Source organism: Myotis davidii, unplaced genomic scaffold, assembly GCF_000327345.1.
Source record: "Myotis davidii unplaced genomic scaffold, ASM32734v1 scaffold570, whole genome shotgun sequence".
In the NCBI taxonomy this organism is placed as follows: Eukaryota; Metazoa; Chordata; class Mammalia; order Chiroptera; family Vespertilionidae; genus Myotis; species Myotis davidii.
Window position 1 is genome coordinate 624,473 of NW_006283631.1, and position 20,098 is coordinate 644,570.

The following is a 20,098-nucleotide window of genomic DNA, read 5'->3' on the forward strand; positions in this document are numbered from 1 at the left end:
TGCATAGAAAATTCTCCTTTCAGAACCTCTGACTCTCCGTCTTTGAGGCTGGTGCCATTTGGCCATTTGAGGGCTCAGTCCACCTGGTATCCAGATGACCTAATAAATTTGTAATTCTTTACCACTTTGGTCTCATGTGCGAGGTCTTCCTTCAGCGACATTATGTCATGTAATATCTGAATAATAGAAATGTCAGTTTTTATAATATTTGTCAGGGTTCAAGATCCTTATCTGCATCAATATCCCCTAATCTTCTCATAAGTTCCAAATGTCTGCCTCAGCCACTGTGGATGACGACATTTATCTTTCTGGGTTATAGTTTCCTCATCTGTAAAATGAAGGCATTAAATAATGAAATATTCTTTATGATCCCATACAGCTTCAATAGTTTGTGATTCTAGCACCCCCCTCAGTGATGTGGAAGATACCTCATACCCAAAATGACAAAAAATATAGTCAGGCATTTTATAAATCTGATTAATTCTCAGTTATTTCCAAATTTGGTGGCAACTACAGATTGCTCAGAGTTACTCAGAGTGACAGTTGATTTCTTATCCTTCTGTCAATTCAAAGGCCACAGTGTCCCTCAAATGTCACGTGCCTTTCCATCTTCTTTGATGAAACCTACTATGTAGCCAGTGAAGGGGCGCAGAATATGTGACCCTGAAACATGCCATGTTGGCATACGGATTATTTGAAAACGAAGGCAATAAAGATCCAGCAGACTCAAGAAAAACTTTTGCATCTGCCTTAACTACCTAAAAGTATTTAGCGAAAAAGCCTGGCTCAGAGAGAGATGGAGAGAGAGCGCGCAGTTACCCGAGATATATTTTTTCTGAATGGCCCATCTGTATGGCAGAGCAAACATCTAATTACCAAACATCTGCTCTTCTTATTGTCCTGTGAATTACCTTCCTTCCCTTGACATCCCAGGCTCCTGTCCCATTCCTTAGCTCCGAATAGCAGATAAGCCTCAACTGCCCACTTGCCCTTGGGTCTCATAATTTTATGGGCTCCTCTACGTACAAAATTAAATCTGGTTTTCTCTTGTTACTCTGTTTTATGTCAATTTAATTATTAGACCAGCCAAAGAACCTAGAAGGGTAGAGGAAAGTTTTTCTTTACCAACACCAACATTGCTTAAGCCTTAAGGTTTTAGATATTGTCAACATAAGAAACATTCAGATCTGTAGAGAGTTTTTATGGGTTTATTTGAGCCAAACTGATGACAATTGCAGGGAAGCAAAATCTCAGCAAACTGAGAAAATGCTCCAGAAAATGGCAGTTTTGCGGTTTAGTTTATTTTAGGAGGAGGCTTAAGGACGGTCACAAGAAATTCATTGGTAGATTAAGGAGGTGGGAGAAAGCAAGATGGGGAAATCTCTGAGAATGGATAAACAGTAAACCAGAGAGGCAAATACCTCTTTTACATTGGTGAGTATAGGACAATTAACAATTACCAGCACATAGAGGCAGGAAAACAAGACAACAATGAGTGGTTGTATGGCCCCCAGCTCTAGTGGGAGATTATGCTCTGAGGAGTCTGGAAGAAAGGGAACTACTATGACATTCCAAAGGTATGTTATCACAGATGCAAAAAGACAGGGCTGTTATGATAAAGATTGACCTTTGTCAAGGAAGACACCAGCCTAGAATGTGACTACCTGCCATACTTGTTTTTATAAGTAAATAAGTTTTAATTTCAGATCATCCTATGTGGTTATTTTAGTTCTCTGAGTGTGTAACACTGCCATGCAGGCCTCCCCTGAGCTTGTCAGGTTTAGTATATGGCCTCTTTCTCATCTGCAATATAAAGGAGTAAACAAACAAACAAAAAATATGTTTTCTGCTTTCATCAAGCTCACATTCTAATGGGGATGAAACCAAAATTGGGGTTTGAGCCTGAGTTTGTTCTCTCTGGAAATTGAAGAACGAAGTCACAGACAAAAATGGTTAGCCGAACCAAAGTTAACTGAAAGAAGCCAGTCCTGGAAAAGGGACAGCTGGGTGTAGTTCAGCATCCGAGTAAATTAAAGCCTATTAGTCAATGTGTAAAGTGTATTAGTCCAAGGCCATAAGCCACATACTCAGGGGAGCATGTCTCCTGCCATCAACCCAAGAATCTAGCTCATAGGTGAGCAAGAGCAAGAGGAAGTGCTAGCTTTTTAATTTAGGGGGTGGATACAGCCTGCTAGCTTCTGAATGGTCCTTTCAAAGAATTTTGCCTTAGCAACAATCCTTGGGATTAGTTTATATGTCACACTGCCTCGTGATTGTTTATTTGCAAGCTGCCTGTCTTAGTAACACCCCTACATTTTAAAGCTCACTTCTCAGGTGCACTCCATTCTTTCCCCACCCAGTTGGGTTGTTTTAGTAACTTCACCTAGTTGGGTACCCTGGTTCTATCCCCCCCAATTCCCTATGATCCCCATCCCTTTCTACCTAGGTTCCCTCTGTCTCCTTAGGGAGAGATGGGTAATTAAAAAAAAGTAAAGATGTAATATAACATATGTTACAAAATGACCAGGCAGAAGCAGCACCAACTCTATACACTGAGTGGACAGATTATTATGACCACCTGACATTTGTAGGCGAATTAGTCATACACTGCATCATATGGGATATGGAAGCTGAAAGCCTGTTCGAACTCCTTTGCTGTCTGCAGTTACCAAGATAAAATGTCTCCAATTCACACAGGAACACAAGGATTGGACAGTCGAGCATTGGAAAAAAGTCATGTGGTCCTATGAATCATGTTTCCAGTTTTATCATGCAGATGGCAGAGTGAGAATTTGGCAGAAACAGCATGAAAGCATACATCCTACATGCATGAGTACAACATTTCAAGCTCTCGCAGAACTGGACAGTGCTATTCATCAGGCCTGGTGTCAGGTTCCTCGCATCACCTTTCAACATCTCGTGGAGTCAATGCCAAGAAGAATCGCCGCAGTGTTGAAGGCAAAAGGTGGCCCAACGAAGTACTGATGGGGTGGTCATAATAATCTGGCCACTCAGTGTATATTCACTCACTTATTCCACATTAGATGTTCCTTGTGTTTGGTATTGTATACAATGAATGTGCATTGGACTGAACTTGAGTTTGTAGTGAAAACATTTTTTTAAATATGTTTTTATTGATTTTTAAATAGAGAGGAAGGGAGAGGGAGAGAGAAAAACACCAAACCTTTTGGTCCAGGGGATAACACTCAATCCACTGAGCCACACCAGCAGGTGAAAAAAACATTTTTGAAAAAATATTTAAAATTTCTGCTTCTGAAAAAAATAGCAATACTTATTCACATGGCATTGGAAGAAGAAATGAGATGTCTGTAAAATACTGATATTTTATATTGGCAATAAACAGGCTTTATCGGATGCCATTGTTATTGCTTTAAATGAATATTGCTAAGTCTTTTAATAATTGACTCCTGAAAATATGACCTGGTGAAAATATTCATTTTAAAGACTATTTTTAAAAATTTTAATAGAATTCAGTACAATATTGTTATCCTGGGCTACCTATAGAGATGTGGAATGTTCTTGTTATATCAAACTAGACATTTTTATGGTGTTCATTAAAACCAGAGTCTACTCAAAGAAAATTTAAATATTTCTAATAGATTTTAAGACAAAAAGGGATCAAAATTTACTTTTTTAATGAGCCATTTAAAAATAATCATCATCATACTCTGGTTTCTCTTCAGATCGTATAAATCTTTCGCCTTTTAAAAATAATCATCATCAAATTCAGGAATAATAGGGAATATTAACATAAATCACAATAGAGAAGCCATCAGCCCACTTCAAGGGTTATGATGAAAGGAACGTTAAAAATCTTTTGGCCCTGGCTGGCTTGGCTCAGTGGATAGAGGATCGGCCCACACACTGAAGGGTCCCAGGTTCAATTCCAGTCAATGGCATGCCCGGGTTGTGGGCTTGATCCCCAGTATGAGGCATGCAGTAGGCAGCAGATCGATGATTCTCTCTCATCATTGATGTTCTAGCTCTCTCTCTCTCTCTTCCTTCCTCTCTGAAATCAATAAAAATATATATACTTTTAAATCTTTTGATCTAACCTTTTATTTTACCAATGAGACCCATAGAGAGGAAGTGACTTGCCAAATGTGTCACAAAGTATTGGCAGAGAAAGCACCAAGCTTCAACATCCAGCTGTCCCTGGCACACAGAGAAAATTATTTCAGCCCACCGCATTCTAAGGCTTTTCTGAAGTACATGCATGTGTGCTTCCATAGTTTCCTGTCTTGGAGTAAATACATGACATTAAAGAATGATTTTCTATTATTACTCAAGTGATCTGTTAGGGTATTTAAAGTTTTTCTTGCCAAAACCGGTTTGGCTCAGTGGATAGAGCGTCGGCCTGCGGACTGAAGGGTCCCAGGTTCGATTCCGGTCAAGGGCATGTACCTGGGTTGCGTGCACTTCCCCAGTGGGGGATGTGCAGGAGGCAGCTGATCGATGTTTCTAACTCTCTATCTCTATCTCGCTCCTTTCCTCTCTGTAAAAAATCAATAAAATATATTTTAAAAAAAAATAAAAAAATAAAGTTTTTCTTGAACTTTATTCCTACATGGCAAGTTTAGTGAACCATTTTTCTGATAAGCCTTTTATGCAGTGGTCCAGCACAGGTTATTCAACTCTAAACACTCTTTATTACGCAGCATTGCTAGAGACTAACTCCCCTAAAGACCAGAAAATCAGCACGGAAGGACATAGGCCCTTTTCTCCACATAATAGTCTTGAGGAAGAACAGAGAAGCAAATGGACTTTAATATAGACACTGGATCACAGATGAAAGAATCCAATCAAATTCTGACAAAAGAAAAACATCTGAACAGGTAGGTAAGCAACAACCTCCAAAGAACATCATAACCACCTTGACAATTGAGCTTTCACACCTGCTCTGGGGAAATTCAACACCCCATTAGAGGGGCAAGAAGCAGAGGTCATGAAGGAAAACTCTATGGCCAGTGAAGAAGAAATGATCAGACAGTTTCAGAATCATCATTGCACACAGGACACTTGGGGATTTTATGATGAGGAAATATGAGAAATCACGAAAGTAATAAGTCTTACTCCCATATAGCTGCGAGGTGAGGAAAATAAAATCAGGCCACTTCATGAAAGTTTTTCTTTATGATACTTACCTTTCTGAAATACCAAAGAATTTCCCTGGCTGGTGTGGCTCAGTTGGTTGAAGCATGGTCCATTACACCAAAAGGTGGTGGGTTTGATTGCTAGTCAAGGCACATACCCAGGTGATGGGTTCTATCTCCAGTTCTCACCCGATCAATGTTTTTTTCTCTTGCTCCCTTCCTCTCGCTCTCTCAAATTAGTTTTAAAAAATTAGTTAATTCAATTAAATACCAAAGAACCTCTTCAAAAATATTATTCTGGAAAAGGTTAACTTGCATGTGTGTTGCTCTGAGTGAAATGAGAGTTGTTTTATGCTGCTAGGCGAGTCTGCTGTGTGTGTGTGACCCCCACAGGAGAGAAAGGACATAAGAAACCTGCACATGGATTTCTCCTGATTTTTTCCCTTACTGACCTGGCTGTGTATCCTCACTGTGCTGCTGTAATAAATCTTAACTCTGAGTGTGATGCTGAATCACTCCTAGCAAATCATCAAATGTGTCAAGGGTCTTGTAAGTCTACGACACAGATAAGGCAATAGGAGAGTGAGGGGACCCCTGACAGGGGAATGGATACACAGGAAGAATAGAGGCATTTCTGTGGATGGACCTGGAAGCCAAGAGGTTTACTGGAGTTACACAGACCTTGTCATCTAAACCCAAGGTAGAAAGCCAGCACCTATCGCTACGGAATTCACTGATACAAAGAACAGGACTGTGCCTCCAATAAGGAAGTGTTAGTGTTTATTCACCATCACTCAAAAGGAGTGGAGGCTACCTGAGCAATTGAAATATAAACCCCAAAACTTTCCAAGAGAGCTAAAATTATAGGAGAGAATGAGCTTTTCTTGGCTGAAACTCTGCATACTCATTAGCAGCACAAAGAGGCAAATTTATTCAAACCTACCTCCCTAAAACAAATGTCATCTTCCCCGGGGGAGTAAAATGGTGTTGAACTATATATAGGGTACACCATTTAAAATTCCTTTTTCAGAAAAATTCCTTTACACACTTCTGTGCATCAGATATATTTGTAACCTGGATAGCCGCTGAACCTCATTTCCAAAGTGATGGCTAACTGATCCCTTGGGTCTTAGCCTGATACCATGTTGTACAGTCTATGCATCTACTATGCAGTTTATGTTTTCCAGTCTTTTAATGATATCTACTTGATGGAAAATTTATTTTGGTCTTTTAATCATCAAGCTCATTTCTTGTCCAAGACATACAAGCTTTCTTTAAACACTTCTACTATATAGAGCTTTTCAGAAAGAAACTGACCTCCCCATACACATACACACATTTACTAGTACACGCAGGTACAAATCTCTTCTATCAGGAGAGATTTGGAATCAGAAATCACTTAAATAGGGTTGGCACCACCCTTCCGAAATTGTTAAGAGCAAGGCAATCAGAGCTAGAATGGTGACTCTTGCAGCATGAAAAAGACCTAGGAGTCCAATGCTCCCATCACAATAGTTACAGGGTTGTTACCACCAAAGGGTGGGGCTAATGTCATGCCAATGGGGAAATGCTTTTTCCATACATTCTAATACACTACTTTTTCTTGGGGCAGGGGTTGGGGGGGGGGTGGAATAGATGTGCAAACTGAAAAAATGTGATCTATTTTTAGGTAGCTGGAAAGAAAAGTGAATGTCAGCCGAAGCCGGTTTCGCTCAGTGGATAGAGCGTCGGCCTGCGGACTGAAGGGTCCCAGGTTCGATTCCGGTCAAGGGCATGTACCTTGGTTGCGGGCACATTCCCGGTGGGAGTTGTGCAGGAGGCAGCTGATCGATGTTTCTCTCTCATCGATGTTTCTAGCTCTCTATCTCTCTCCCTTCCTCTCTGTAAAAAATCAATAAAAAATAGTTTAAAAAAAAAAAAAAGAAAGAAAAGTGAATGTAATTAAGGTCACAGCATCACCTTTACCCACAGGACTGCAGCCTGCTAATACCCCTTTGGATCTTCAAACTCAGTACTGTGGACTGCCTGTGTCTTCCTCCTCCCATCCCATCCCCAAATTCACATGTTGAACTCCTAATGTGATTATATTAGAAGGTAGAGCCTTTGGGAGGTAAATAGACCTTGAGGATAGAACCCTCATAGAAAGGATCGGTATCCCTATCACGAGATACAAGAGCTTTCTTCCACTCTCTTCTCTCTGTCATGTAAGAACACCACAAGAAAGTGCTACCTACAAGCCAGGAAGCAGGCCTTCGTCAGCTATTGCATCTGCCTTGATCTTGGACTTCTAGCCTCAAGAAATTTGGGACACTGGGGGGGGGGGGGGGGATGTTTGCTGTTTAAGCCACTGAACATGGTATTTTGTTACAGCAGTCTGCACTGACTAAGACATCCTGATCAAAACAGGAGTATCAGTCTCTTATATTCACAAGCTTAGAATGTTCAGAAAGAGATAAAACCTTTCCCTTGAGTGAGAAGTAAAATTCCCCCATGAGATGGCAGGGTACCAGGCTCCAAGGGTCTGAAAACAGGGCTCTCTGGAGAAAGAAGAGAAAATTGAGGAAAAAAGAGACATAACTGAAAGGACATGTACATGGCTCACATTTTCATAAACTATTTACCTACCTTCGAAACACCTCCTTCCCATTACAAATCTCCATTAGGGCAGGGTAATTGGTTCTGAGGAAAACTGGTGAGTCATGACATAATTGGATGGAAAGGCTGAGAATTTTCCAACCATCGTATGAAAACTTTGTAGGTGAGAATTAGAAGGATCCCCTTTCTCTCACACCCACCTGCCAACTAAGATTACTCTAGGTACCACTGTAACAGCATAGATGCCCAATAACAAAAAGATGCCTCCTGGAACACTGACATAAGACAAGTCTGGTGGGATTTGGAGTTTCTAGAAATCAAAAATCATGTTTATTCATTTTAGGGTGCCATTTTCTACCCAAGTCAGGTATGCAGTAGATACTTAACAATTTGTTATTGAAGAACAAGAGAGTTGATTCCTATATCTACAATGCTGACATCTCTACCCCTACTTTGGTTTGTTATAAAGGTATCATGTTGTAAATTCTTTGCAAAGTTTTCTCTAATTCTCTTATCTACAGTCTCTTTCTCCTGAGAGTGCACATTGCATTCTATTATCTTGGTGGTAAATAACTTAATCAAGCTTGAAATAAAGACATTGTTCATTTTAAGCTCATCCTTTTCATCACCTTACTCCATCCTTGACCTTATACTATAAGCTCCTTGAATACCAGATACATCTTTCTGCCCATAAACTCTTCTATGGTTGCATCATAATATTGCACATTTTTCTATTTCTTCCCACCAACAACTTAAATCTCTTCATTTTTACTGTTTTTTGGGGGGGGAAATATCTATTTCTTCCATCCTGTGCTAGATGGATATGCTCATTTTATCTACTCACCTGATATTACATCTCAGGTTGACCTGGATATACTCTGTGGGGGTCCTACGGATAAAGGTTGACTCACTAGATAACTCGTTAATCTGTATCAGCCAAAACACTTCTGACTTCTCAATTGTAACATGAGATTTTAAAACCTTCATCATTATTTATTAAGCATCCACTCTACCCAGGGAACCTAATAAAACAGACTATACTCAAAGAGCTTAAAAGTAAGACCTCCACTTATAGTAAGGGGACATGGTGGCAACTCACCTGAGATTATTCCATTTCAAGTACTTTGCATATTAAAAGGTTCCAATTGTATATGGGTTCAGATGCACAGTTTGTAAGAAGGATAGCAAATCATTCCTAAGGGAGAAGTTGTATCCTAGTGACAGAGAAGTACCAGGATTAGAGAGCTCACAGCTAGAGTAGCCTAACAACAGAGGGCAAAAGGAAGACAATATTAGAGGTTAGTTCCGAGTATTAAAAGTTTTTCAGGGGAAATAAGGCCTTTTCCTTTGCAGAAATACAACCAATTTGTATACATCAAGACAAATACTCTAAACACTTTCTTGTGTCATCTATAAGCAGAATCTGTTTAGTTTATATTCACACTGAGTACAATAACCATCGACTCTTTATTCAGGTCACAAAATTCCACACATTCAAATCATGACCAGACTCCTAAACAGGCATATATTTTTAAAAAATACTAATTTGTTTACTCCAGACAATGAGGCAGATTCTATCCTTAGCTACTCATATGAAATCAAGTCAAAGAGCGTCAGCTTTAATTACAAAACTGACTCATTGAAAAATCTCTCTTAGAATTGAGAATTCATTTGTATCCTTGGCCCTATTTCCCTCATTTCTTTCCATTATCTGAGTGGGGTATTTCTGGTTTTCTCTTGTTATAGAATGACTTACTTAAACCCAAGGTGATTGTTTTCATGTAATCAACACCAATGGTGCTAGCACTAAATAACTCCAATAAGAAGCATCCATGATGAAGTCATGGCTTTTCAGTACACAACACTTTTGGTTTCCTTTTCAACTTACAGCTTAAAGAAGATCAATTATTTTTATTGTTTCTCCCCTATTTGTTTCATAGTCATAAAACTAGAGCTCAAGGGAACCATGGAGAACATATAATACAATTCATTCATTTTACAGATAAGATAAAGAAAGGCATTTAATAGCAGGGCCAGGTCCCGTGAACCCAGACCTGGTTTCTTCTTTTCTTATTCACTTCCTCCCTCCTCTGCAATGCTCCTAAGGGGGACATCTTGAGCTCTACTTAAGGCTCCCATTTGGAATGCAGCTTCCAAAGACAACAGTGACTAGAAGCGCCATATAAATCATATCTGAATGACTTGGAATGTGCCAATGGAGCTTCATATAGAAGGTTTAATTCTAAAGTCCATATTCATATTCAGTGGCATTTCTTAGACAAAAACATCCCTTACCAAGAAACTAATGAATCCGGATTATCAAAATTCAGCTCCCAAGAACTTGAAATCACACTTATCCAAGATATTCAACGTAGGTATCTGATTTCCTGTTAATTACCTCCTAAGTGCTTCTACATGTTTATAGAAAAAAAAATTAACGTCTTGGTTAAAACTCCAGGACAGCATGTGGTATTTGTAAAACATAGCTTCTGATGAAATGTTATTTTCTATTTTCTCAAGTATAATTTGCAGCAGTGCCGAAACAAACTTTTTAATTGCTATGGAAAGTCTAAGGTTTTCATGTCCTTAAATTTAATTCACAGAGTAGGAAGCAAGCAACTTAAAGGAGATATATTTAAAAGATGCAGATTTCTATTCTGTTTTTGTAATATTTTTCTCAAAATAAAGCATCTTCTGTCAGACTCAAGAATTAGTACTGACTTTAAAAGGCATTGTTTTACTGCTGAGTAGTGAAATAGTGTTCCAGAAAGAAATAAAATCATCTGATAAGTATAACAAAAGTAAACCAGACTTAGCATTAAAACTGTAAAAAAATGCTCTAAGTGATAGAAATGTTTTCTTGCTTATTTATGCTTCTGTTTTTTAGTTAAAATGAAAATTGTTTCCATTATTAAATATTCTATAAATAAAATACACACATTTAATTCAGATATAATATTTCAGAGTGACTAGCTTTGTGGTATACATTACTAGTATCCATTAAATATAATGAAAGGTAGTAGAATATGCCACCCCAAAATACTATATATCACTTGGCATAAGGGCTATTATGAGCTTAAGGCAATTAAAAAGAAGCAGCTGCCAAATAACAACAACAATAAAAAATGCTCTATGCCCTTTGTCTATTTGCTTAAAAGCAGGACATAATATTTGTAAAGGTATCCACCCTCCTCTTTCTACCGAGAGGTCAGGGGGTATCGCTGGGAAAAACTCTAGAAGCTTATCAGCCCATTTATGTCACCAGAAGAACCTCCATAACAAACCTTACCCACCAGCCCCATATTCCATTCGTTCACCCACATATTTGTCCTCCCACAATTTGCCACACTTTCTAGTCCTTTCCCTTTGTCTTGTCATTTCTCTAAAAATGTATTGTTCTTTTGTTAAGATGCTAGATAGCCCAAGTTTTAACCACCCCTTAGGTTTACTCATCACTGAGTTCCCCCTTGTGTATGTGCAATGCAGGATGTTCATCAACTTCTATTTGTTTTTCTCTTGTTCCTCTGCCGTTTTGCACTCTAATTTATTAAGCTCCAGCTGGAGAGCCTAAGATGGGGGGAGGAAAAAAGAAAATGCTTTTCTCCCCTACAATAAACTCAAAAATATTTATTTACAAAAAACAAACTTGAAAACTGAAAGAGTTTAAGCCTCTTAAAGTCATGTTCCTGGTTGCATTTTCAGGATCTGGCCCAGTAGCTGACACATAGTAGGTGCTTAATAAAAATATCTCCATGAATGTAAAAGTATGCATACTTTTTGTATTAATCAATATCCTTGATGATGAATAAAAACCACGCAAAGCACGTTTAAGTAGAAATGAGATTCACTGAATGACGTTAGGTAACTTCTAGAACTCCCATGAGACAAGAAAGTCAGACTTCAAGGCTCTGCAGCCAGAAACAACTTCCAACCCATAGAGTGAGACTATTCCTGGGACCAAGCCTCTGCCACTTTCACTGAATACAACTGCTGATGTGTCACTGGGGGGCACTGGTCCCTGGACTTATGTACCAAAATTATCATTATTCTTGATATTTCTTGCCAATGCAATTAACAGCTACTAACATACAGAGCTCACATTGTACTTTCTAACTTCTTCCCCTAGTGCAATTATCACTAAGTCTATGATCTGCTTCCTACATGAGAGTTTTACCAAATATTTCCTTCATGAATACGACATCTCACCAGGGCTTCAACTTTTGTCTCCTTATCACCAATCAACTGACCATTAAACCAACACCACGCAATTTAGAGTTGTATTACAGCAGTACCCCAATTCTGGTAACAAATTTCAATACCAGTCAAGATAGACTAAGTTGAGCTGCAATACCCAAAAAGAAAAAAGCAAAAAATAAGTCACCTAACACAACAAAAAATCATTTTTCATTTATTTTCTTCATGTCCAACTGAAGTCAGCCCATTTGAATCACTCACGGATCCAACAGAAGCCCCTTTCTGTGTATGTGGTGGTGGTTAGGGGGGGCGGGGGCGGGGCGGGAGCGGGGACATGGACAGTTTCCTTCTAACCTTCAAAGTTCTGGTTGGTCTAACAATCAAATTGACATGACATAGCTTAACAGGAGAAAATAACCACATTTATTATCTGTTTATATACAGAGGTTCGTAAAAATATGGAACCAGAAGAATCTAAGACAATACTCTCCATGGCTAAAAACACACAAAAACATGCAGATTTGCCTGTTAGAGAAGGAGTCACCTTAGTAAAAAGTTAACTTCTCAAGCTAAATTAAAACAAATCATTGGCATTTTTCTCTCCATTATGTACACACATCTCTCATAAAAACCAGTGAAAGCCATGTCCGTGTAACACAGATCAGAATGCAGCTAATTCTGGCTCTAACTTGCTCTCCCTTCCAGGGCTCATAACCCATCCCGTGGCTCAGGAACAGGAGGCCATGTGATGAGTACAGCAGCTCAAGCCAATTTCTGGATGACGTGTCCGATCGTTCTGTTCTCTCGTTTATTAGGCAGCTGAGAATTCTTAAGGTTCTGGATGCAGTCATAACTGGAGCAGAACCCTAGAGAATAACCCCAAATCAAGGGAGGAGTCACTATACTTACAAAAACAGTTTGATTCTCCCTGTTATCAAGTAGCCTATATTTATTGTAGAAAATATGAAAATATAGAAAACTATTAATAAAACCATTGTTTGTGAATTCATCATCCAGAAGCAATTACTATTACTTTTTTGGCAGACCTCCCTTTGGGTGACATTTGTCTATGTAATTCCTTTTTTACTTACTGAAAATCTTTTATTACATACTAGAGGCCTGGTGCACAAAATTCGTGCATGGGGGAAGGGGGGTGTCCCTCAGCCCAGCCTTCACCCTCTGCAATCTGGGACCCCTTAAGGGATGTCTGGCTGCCCATTTAGTCCTGATCCCATCAGGCAGTCAGACATCCCTTTCACAATCCAGGACTGCTGGCTCCCAATCGCTTGCCTGCCTGCCTGCCTGCCTGCCTGATTGCCCCTAACCGCTTCTTATTTTTCTATGGGTAGTAATTTATACTTCCCTCCCCTGCTGGCTATCTTGTGTCCACATTGGGGCAGCTATCTTGTGTGATGGAGTGATGGTCAATTTGCATATTACCTCTTTATTAGATAGGACAATTTTGTACCCTGACTCTTTCACAGAACATTTTCCAATGTGATTTAATAAAAAAATCTTCAAAGTATTTTCATGTGTACCCTAATAGTCAGCCACCAGGTTTTATCATATTTTTTCTTACTAATTCTTTATTTCTTGGTGGATATATAGATTGTTTCTCATTTTTTACCATTCTAGATATATCTCTGTACAGAAATATTTCTCCACATTTTTTATTATTTTCATAGTATTAAATCTCTGAAGTTTAATTATAGGATATAATTTTCATTATTTAAAGATATTTTATAATCATTGCCAATTATTTTCTGGGGGAAAAAAAATGGGTTCATTTACTTTCCCCAGAGACTATATTCCCCTCTCACTTCACTATCAACCTGGCAGATTTTTCACTCTTCTAGTTATACTATGTACTTTGATGTTGATTTATTTCATCTTCTTCCTCTCAGAGGGAGGTGACAAAAGCAGGGATTCCAGCAGGGAAAACTGTTAGGGTTCATTCACCCTTGAGTTGATAATAACACATGATGTTCTGCTGTAAAATCTCATGGTAGGAAACAAAGAATATGAACAGCCTATAAAATTCTGGACTGAAAGTGAAACAATCTAACCTTCTACAGTAAGAGAAGTTTAGGCTTCGTGTGATTCAAAAAGATCCCCAAGTACATCCATGTATATAAAGTCAGATGTAGTAATATTTTTAAAGCATTCTTTATGTGTGGGGGGGGGTCAGGGGTGGGGAGCGGGGGGGAGTAAAAGGTGACAAGTTGCCATCGCTGTTATGTTTTCCTGTACCTCTGCTGTAGTGAATGATCCAAGTTTAAATACAGGTAGTGTGCAGAGTTCAGCTGTGGCAGCAAGTGCCAGCCTGGATGTTGAGAATTAGGAAACAATCCAGTTAGAGCAGTGGTTCTCAACCTTCCTAATGCCGCGACCCTTTAATACAGTTCCTCATAGTGTGGTGACCCCCAATTTCATTGTTACAAATTGAACATAATTAAAGCATAGTGATTAATCACAAAAACAATATGTAATTATATATGTGTTTTCCGATGGTCTTAGGCGACCCCTGTGAAAGGGTCGTTGGACCCCCAAAGGGGTCGCGACCCACAGGTTGAGAACCATTGATTTAGAGGAATAAGCCCTCTTTGATGGCCTGAGGCTGAGTATTTTCACCTCTGAAGCATTAATTTCCATGAAGAAGAATTATTTTGGCTACTGATCCCTTTTCCCCATTCTCTACCTTTGATTATATGACACTAGCCCTGGGAAATAGAAAAATGGCAAGGACATTAAACAGAAAAGAGAGATGGAAAGAAGATAGACTTTAGGAGACCAAAAAGTATCAATGACATGGAAACAGAGAAAAAGCCTTCAAAATACCACTGAAAGCTACTGATCAGGTTTGATTTGATTCATATTATAATCTTAAATTCACCTTGAGATCTTGAGACCCATCTTGAAAGCAGGGGCCATTATCTCAAACTGTATGTGAGCTCATTATAAAAAACTCAGTCCTTTACCATGGTAGGTATTCATGTGTGTGTTTTCTCTTTTGGTATAAAATTAATTTAATTAATAATTAACAAAATATTTGTTGAATGCCCACTATGTCTCTAGCACCATTCTAAGTAGGTGCTGGGAAAAGAGTGGAGAACAACGCAACATCTCTGCACCCTTACATCCCAGAGTCCAGTGTGAGCATAAAACTTTATTGACAAAGCAGGTAGCCTTTTGTTTGGGTGATTGCTTGCCAATTTGATTTTTTTATGAGTTGATATTGCCTTAAACTATTATTTATCTTGATCATTGAGGTTTTTTTTGGTGCCCCATGTAAATGTCTTACCCACCTTGTCCTAGTCCCAGCCCTGGTGAGCTGTATCTTTGGAAAGTTGACTTGGTGGTTAACAATTTGTTTTATCTTAGTTGCAAATTCCTTGAGGATGACGTAGCAAACATATCAAAGCCATGACAGTAACAACAGTTGCAGTTACTGGTCATTGGACAACTTCTCAGAAAAGAAAACATATTTAACAATAAATATTTACTCAATATGTACTCTGTGCCAAGTAATATTCCAGAAATGACAATACCGCAGTGAGCCTATTGACAGAGTCCCTGCCAACACAGTGTTTATAGTCTACTTAGAATCAAGGGCAAGGTAGTAAACAATGACAACAAGATAGCATCAGATACTAGTAAGTGATCTAATGAAAATAAAGCAGAGGAAAGGTGAGTTGGTGGAAGGCAGGGGTTGTGGCTGAGGCATGGATTCTCAGGAGATAACAATGGAGATGAAACCTGGGTGCTGGGAAAGAGCCAGACACTAAACAAACTGAGGAAACATTTTTTTCAGGCAGTGGGAATAGCATGTAAAACGGCTTTGAAGTATGAACAACTTCTATTTTCTCAAAAATGAAAAAAAACTGAGTGGCTAGAATCTAGGGGGTGAGCAAAAAGAAAAAAAATGGTTCTAATGAAGTTGAAGAGGTTGGAGAACAAATCAGGTGGGATCTTGCAGGCCCTGCAAGGAGCTTAGATTTCTGTTTGAGTTCCAGGGGAAGCCATCGGAGTGTTTCAAATTGACTTGCATAAGAATAGAAAATTGTAAAATGGTTTGGATTAGAACAAGCATAGAAGCTGGATAGAGATGCTGAGGTAGTCCCACAGAGAGAGGGTTGTGGCTTGGAATACATGATCAGCAGTGAGATGGAGACAAGTGGACAAATGTTGCAGAGACTTTGGAGGTAGAATCAACAGGCCTTTTCCCGGGAGTGGATCTCAGCTGACTACTGGAAAAGTTTATACAACTTTTTTGCATCTAGGTTTTTCTCATCTGTAAGATAAAGATAAGAATTGTGCCTATTTTATAGAATGTACGTCCTTAGAAGAGGGCCTGACAGACATTCTACATAGTACAGCACTCAGTAAATGGAGTTATCACTATCTTCATCACTTAAACACAGAGGAAGAGAAGAATTAAAAATGCCCTTTAGGTCTGGTCTGGGCAACTGGGTAGACAAGGATGCTTTTGAGATAGGAAAGATGGGAAAGACACAAGTTTAGGAGAGAAAAATGAGAGTTCTCCTTTGGACTTGTTCATTTAAGATGCCTGTGGGACATCCAAATGAAGATACAAGTCTGACACTCAAGAAAAGGGTAGTGCTGGATATATAAATATGGGACTTATCTGCATATAGACATATTTAAACCCGGGGAATGAGAACTGATCACCTAAGGAGCTAGTGTAGATAGAGAAGGAAAAAAATAAATGCCCAAGGGCCTGGCCTTTGAGAATGCCAAATTTAGAATTGAGGAAGAAAAGGGAGTTAACAAATAAACTTAGAGCAAAAGTCGGGGAGAGGGAAGTAAGCCAGGAGTGTGTGGTATTGTGGAAACCTGAGAAGGATCCTAGAGTTTTAACCCACACACATTACTTTATAATGAATGGTTATACTTTTCTAATAAAATAAAAGTTAAAAGCACAGAATAAATTTTGACTTTTTTATAACAATACTCCATACCAATTTCAAAATGTTGTAATAAAAAAGTTAAGGAAACACCTTGTAATTTGGTTTGGGATATTTATTCTTTCCTAGCTCAGGAAGAAAGCCTCAGAACATTTTCTCTAGCACCCTGTAAATCACTGGAATAGAAGATAATAGATGCAATAAATAGACATTATCATATAAATGCCAAGTCCTATTACTTTATATAAAATAAATTCCCCATGTGACTACTAAGATATGAAAAAACAATGCATAACTTTATCATTCCACTTAGAAAGATCAATACAAGAGATTGATAGCATTTTTATTGAAAACTAGGTTCCACGTGGTTGTTAGGTAAAGGAAAGCCTCCTGGGGGAATGCACATTATAGAAAAAGTAAGTAAATTCATGAACTCATGCCTGACAAGGAATAGACAAAGAAAAACTCCCACCTAGAGCAGTAACAATGCCTTTACTTCTAGCCTAGCAGGACCTTCTACATGCAATAGGCATAGGAATTCTTGAGATTAATTTAGCAACAAACCTCATAGACTAAGCAAGGAAAATCTGTAGTTTCCAAGGAATTTTATCATTGGGTTTCTTAATTTTCACAGTTAAAAAAACAACACTTTTTATAATCACATCTTTGGTTTATACAGCATCATTTTCCCAGAATCAAATTATTCCATATATATATATATATATGGAATAATTCGATCATTCCATATATCAAATGCAAATAGACCAAATGGGGGAACAACCGAACAACCAAACAACTGGTCACTATGATGTGCACTGACCACCAGGGGCGCATGCAGAACATGGTGAGTATCCGTAGCAGGCGGCAGAGCACAGAACATAGTGGGTGTTGACCGCAGCAGGATGGTGGAGCAGGTGAGCGGATGCGCCAGAACAAGGCAGGGCGCTGGTGGCTGTTATCAGGGAGAGCCTCTGGTGGTTACTGAAAATTCTTTGCTCCCATGTGCCAGGGTCCCACCCATTGCTTGCACCTGCTGCCAGTGCCGGCCCCGCTCACACCCGCTGCCTGCGCTGGAGCCACTTCTCGCAACTAACTGCCGGCACCTGGGGCCGGCCCCAATCCCTCAACACCATCAGCTGGTGCAAGCAGCAACTGCCAACCCGATCACCCCTCAGGTCTTCTCCACCTCCCTCTGCTCCTCAGGGGCAATTGGGGCTGGCAGCCACCTCTCACAGCCGCTGCTAACGACAGTCCCGCTCACACCTGCTGTTGGTGCCAGAACTGCCATTCACACCCACTGATGGTGCTGGCCCCACTTGCACCTGCTGCTGGTGCCAGCCCCAATTACTCCATGCCGTCAGTGGGTGTGAGCAGGGCCAGCACTGTCAGCTCATGGGAGCGGCGGCAGCAGGAGCAGGACTGCCAGCAGACAGGGGACTGGGGGCCACGGCAGCAAGGGCTGGGTGGGGGCATGGAGGATGGGCTGAGACCCAACCCTGTGCCCACCACAGCCTCATGGCCCGCAGTGCCTTTCACGGTGTACAAATTTGTGCACTAGGGCCCTAATATTTATATATATATATACCTTGCTTTACACAAATACATGCAAAATGAGGTTGCTAAATGTTGCATAAAACACAAAAGAATGAATTAAATTAAGAGTATAGGAGTCAAAAATATTTGAGGAAATAAAAATAGCAATTCCTCTAGTAAAACTGGAGTGCAGATATTTGAACCATTTTGCCATGTATAGGCCTACACAGGACCACAAATTTGGGTTGACATTTTCAACTCATCACAACAAAGAGGAGACAAAATGGTAAGATTCAGTATTGATTAAAAACAAACAAAAGATGGAGAGGCACAGCTTTATCTGACATTAAGGCCTCAAAGAAATTTTTACCATAAGTCCTTAAATTTCACAAATATTATTTCCTTCATTCTCACAAAAATCTTTCTAAGGGAGGCTTTAATCTTAATAATTACTCCCTTAATTGACTGTGTATTTTTTGTCTTCGTCTTTTTAGCATTTTCACATCTTAAAGTAATCATGGAATCTTCCCTATACCTTATCCTCCCACATCCTATCAATCTCAAATTCTATTGCTTTTTTATCTTAAATATTTCTCATTTCTTTCAATTTCTCATTCTCTATGTAGTCCCCACTAACTTCAAGTGAACATTCTCACATTTGTATCCGTGACAACCTTGTAACTGATATAGCAGGTCTACAGACATTCCCGCTACCCATTTTCTAATTCCATTCCTTTCTTTAAAATCACTTTCATTTTCCCCAATTATCTTAAGATAAAATCTAGACACCCCCCCTTAATGTGATTTTTCTTGAATCATCTCTCATTATTTCCAACCTCCATTCTCTCTTCTCAACCATATTGTAAATTGTGGGTTCTATAATGCACCAAGCTTCCTCCCTTTCACCTCTGACCTTTGCACTGGTCCTTCTTCTTGGAATTAAGACCCCCAACTTCACCTGACTAACTCCTCATCAGGAACTCAGGTTATTTCTCTAGAAAGCCTGCTTTGACTCCTCCCCCCTCACTCAAATGCCTTAATATAGCATTGTTCAAGATACTAGACTTTCTCCAGTCACAACCTTTATTATTCTTTATTTAATCACTGCTCTGGTCTGAATGTTTATGTCCTCCCTCCCCAACTCACATGTTGAAGGCTTAATGCCCAAGGTATTAGGAGATGGGGCTTTGGGAAGGTGGTTAGATCATGAAGGCAGAGGGCCCATGAATGGGATTAGCATCTTTATAAAAGAGGTTCCAAAGATCTCCCTAGCCCCTCTGCCAAGTGAGAGCACAATAAGTCCACAACCTGGAAGAGGACCCTCACCTAGTCATGTTGGCTCCTTGATCTCAGATTCCAGCCTCCAGACTATCTATATATATAAAAGCCTAAGAGACCATTATGACTGAACAACTGGAATGACCGGAACGACTGGTCGACCAATTGCTATGACATGCGCTGACCAGCAGGGACCAAACACTCAACACAGGAGTTGCCGGCTGTGCGCTCCCACATCCAACCTCCCATGGACAGCCAACCCTGGCTAGCCAGCCTCCCACAGTCCCTCCCCGCTGCTGGCCAGCCCCCTGCAATAGGCCCTGATTGGGGGGCCAGCTGGCCAACCTCCTGGGGGTCTCTCCCCGCAGCTGACCAGCCCCCAGTAGGCCTCGATCGCAGGCCAGGCCGAGGAACCCCACCCATGCACAAATTCGTGCAGTGGGCCTCTAGTAAGAAATA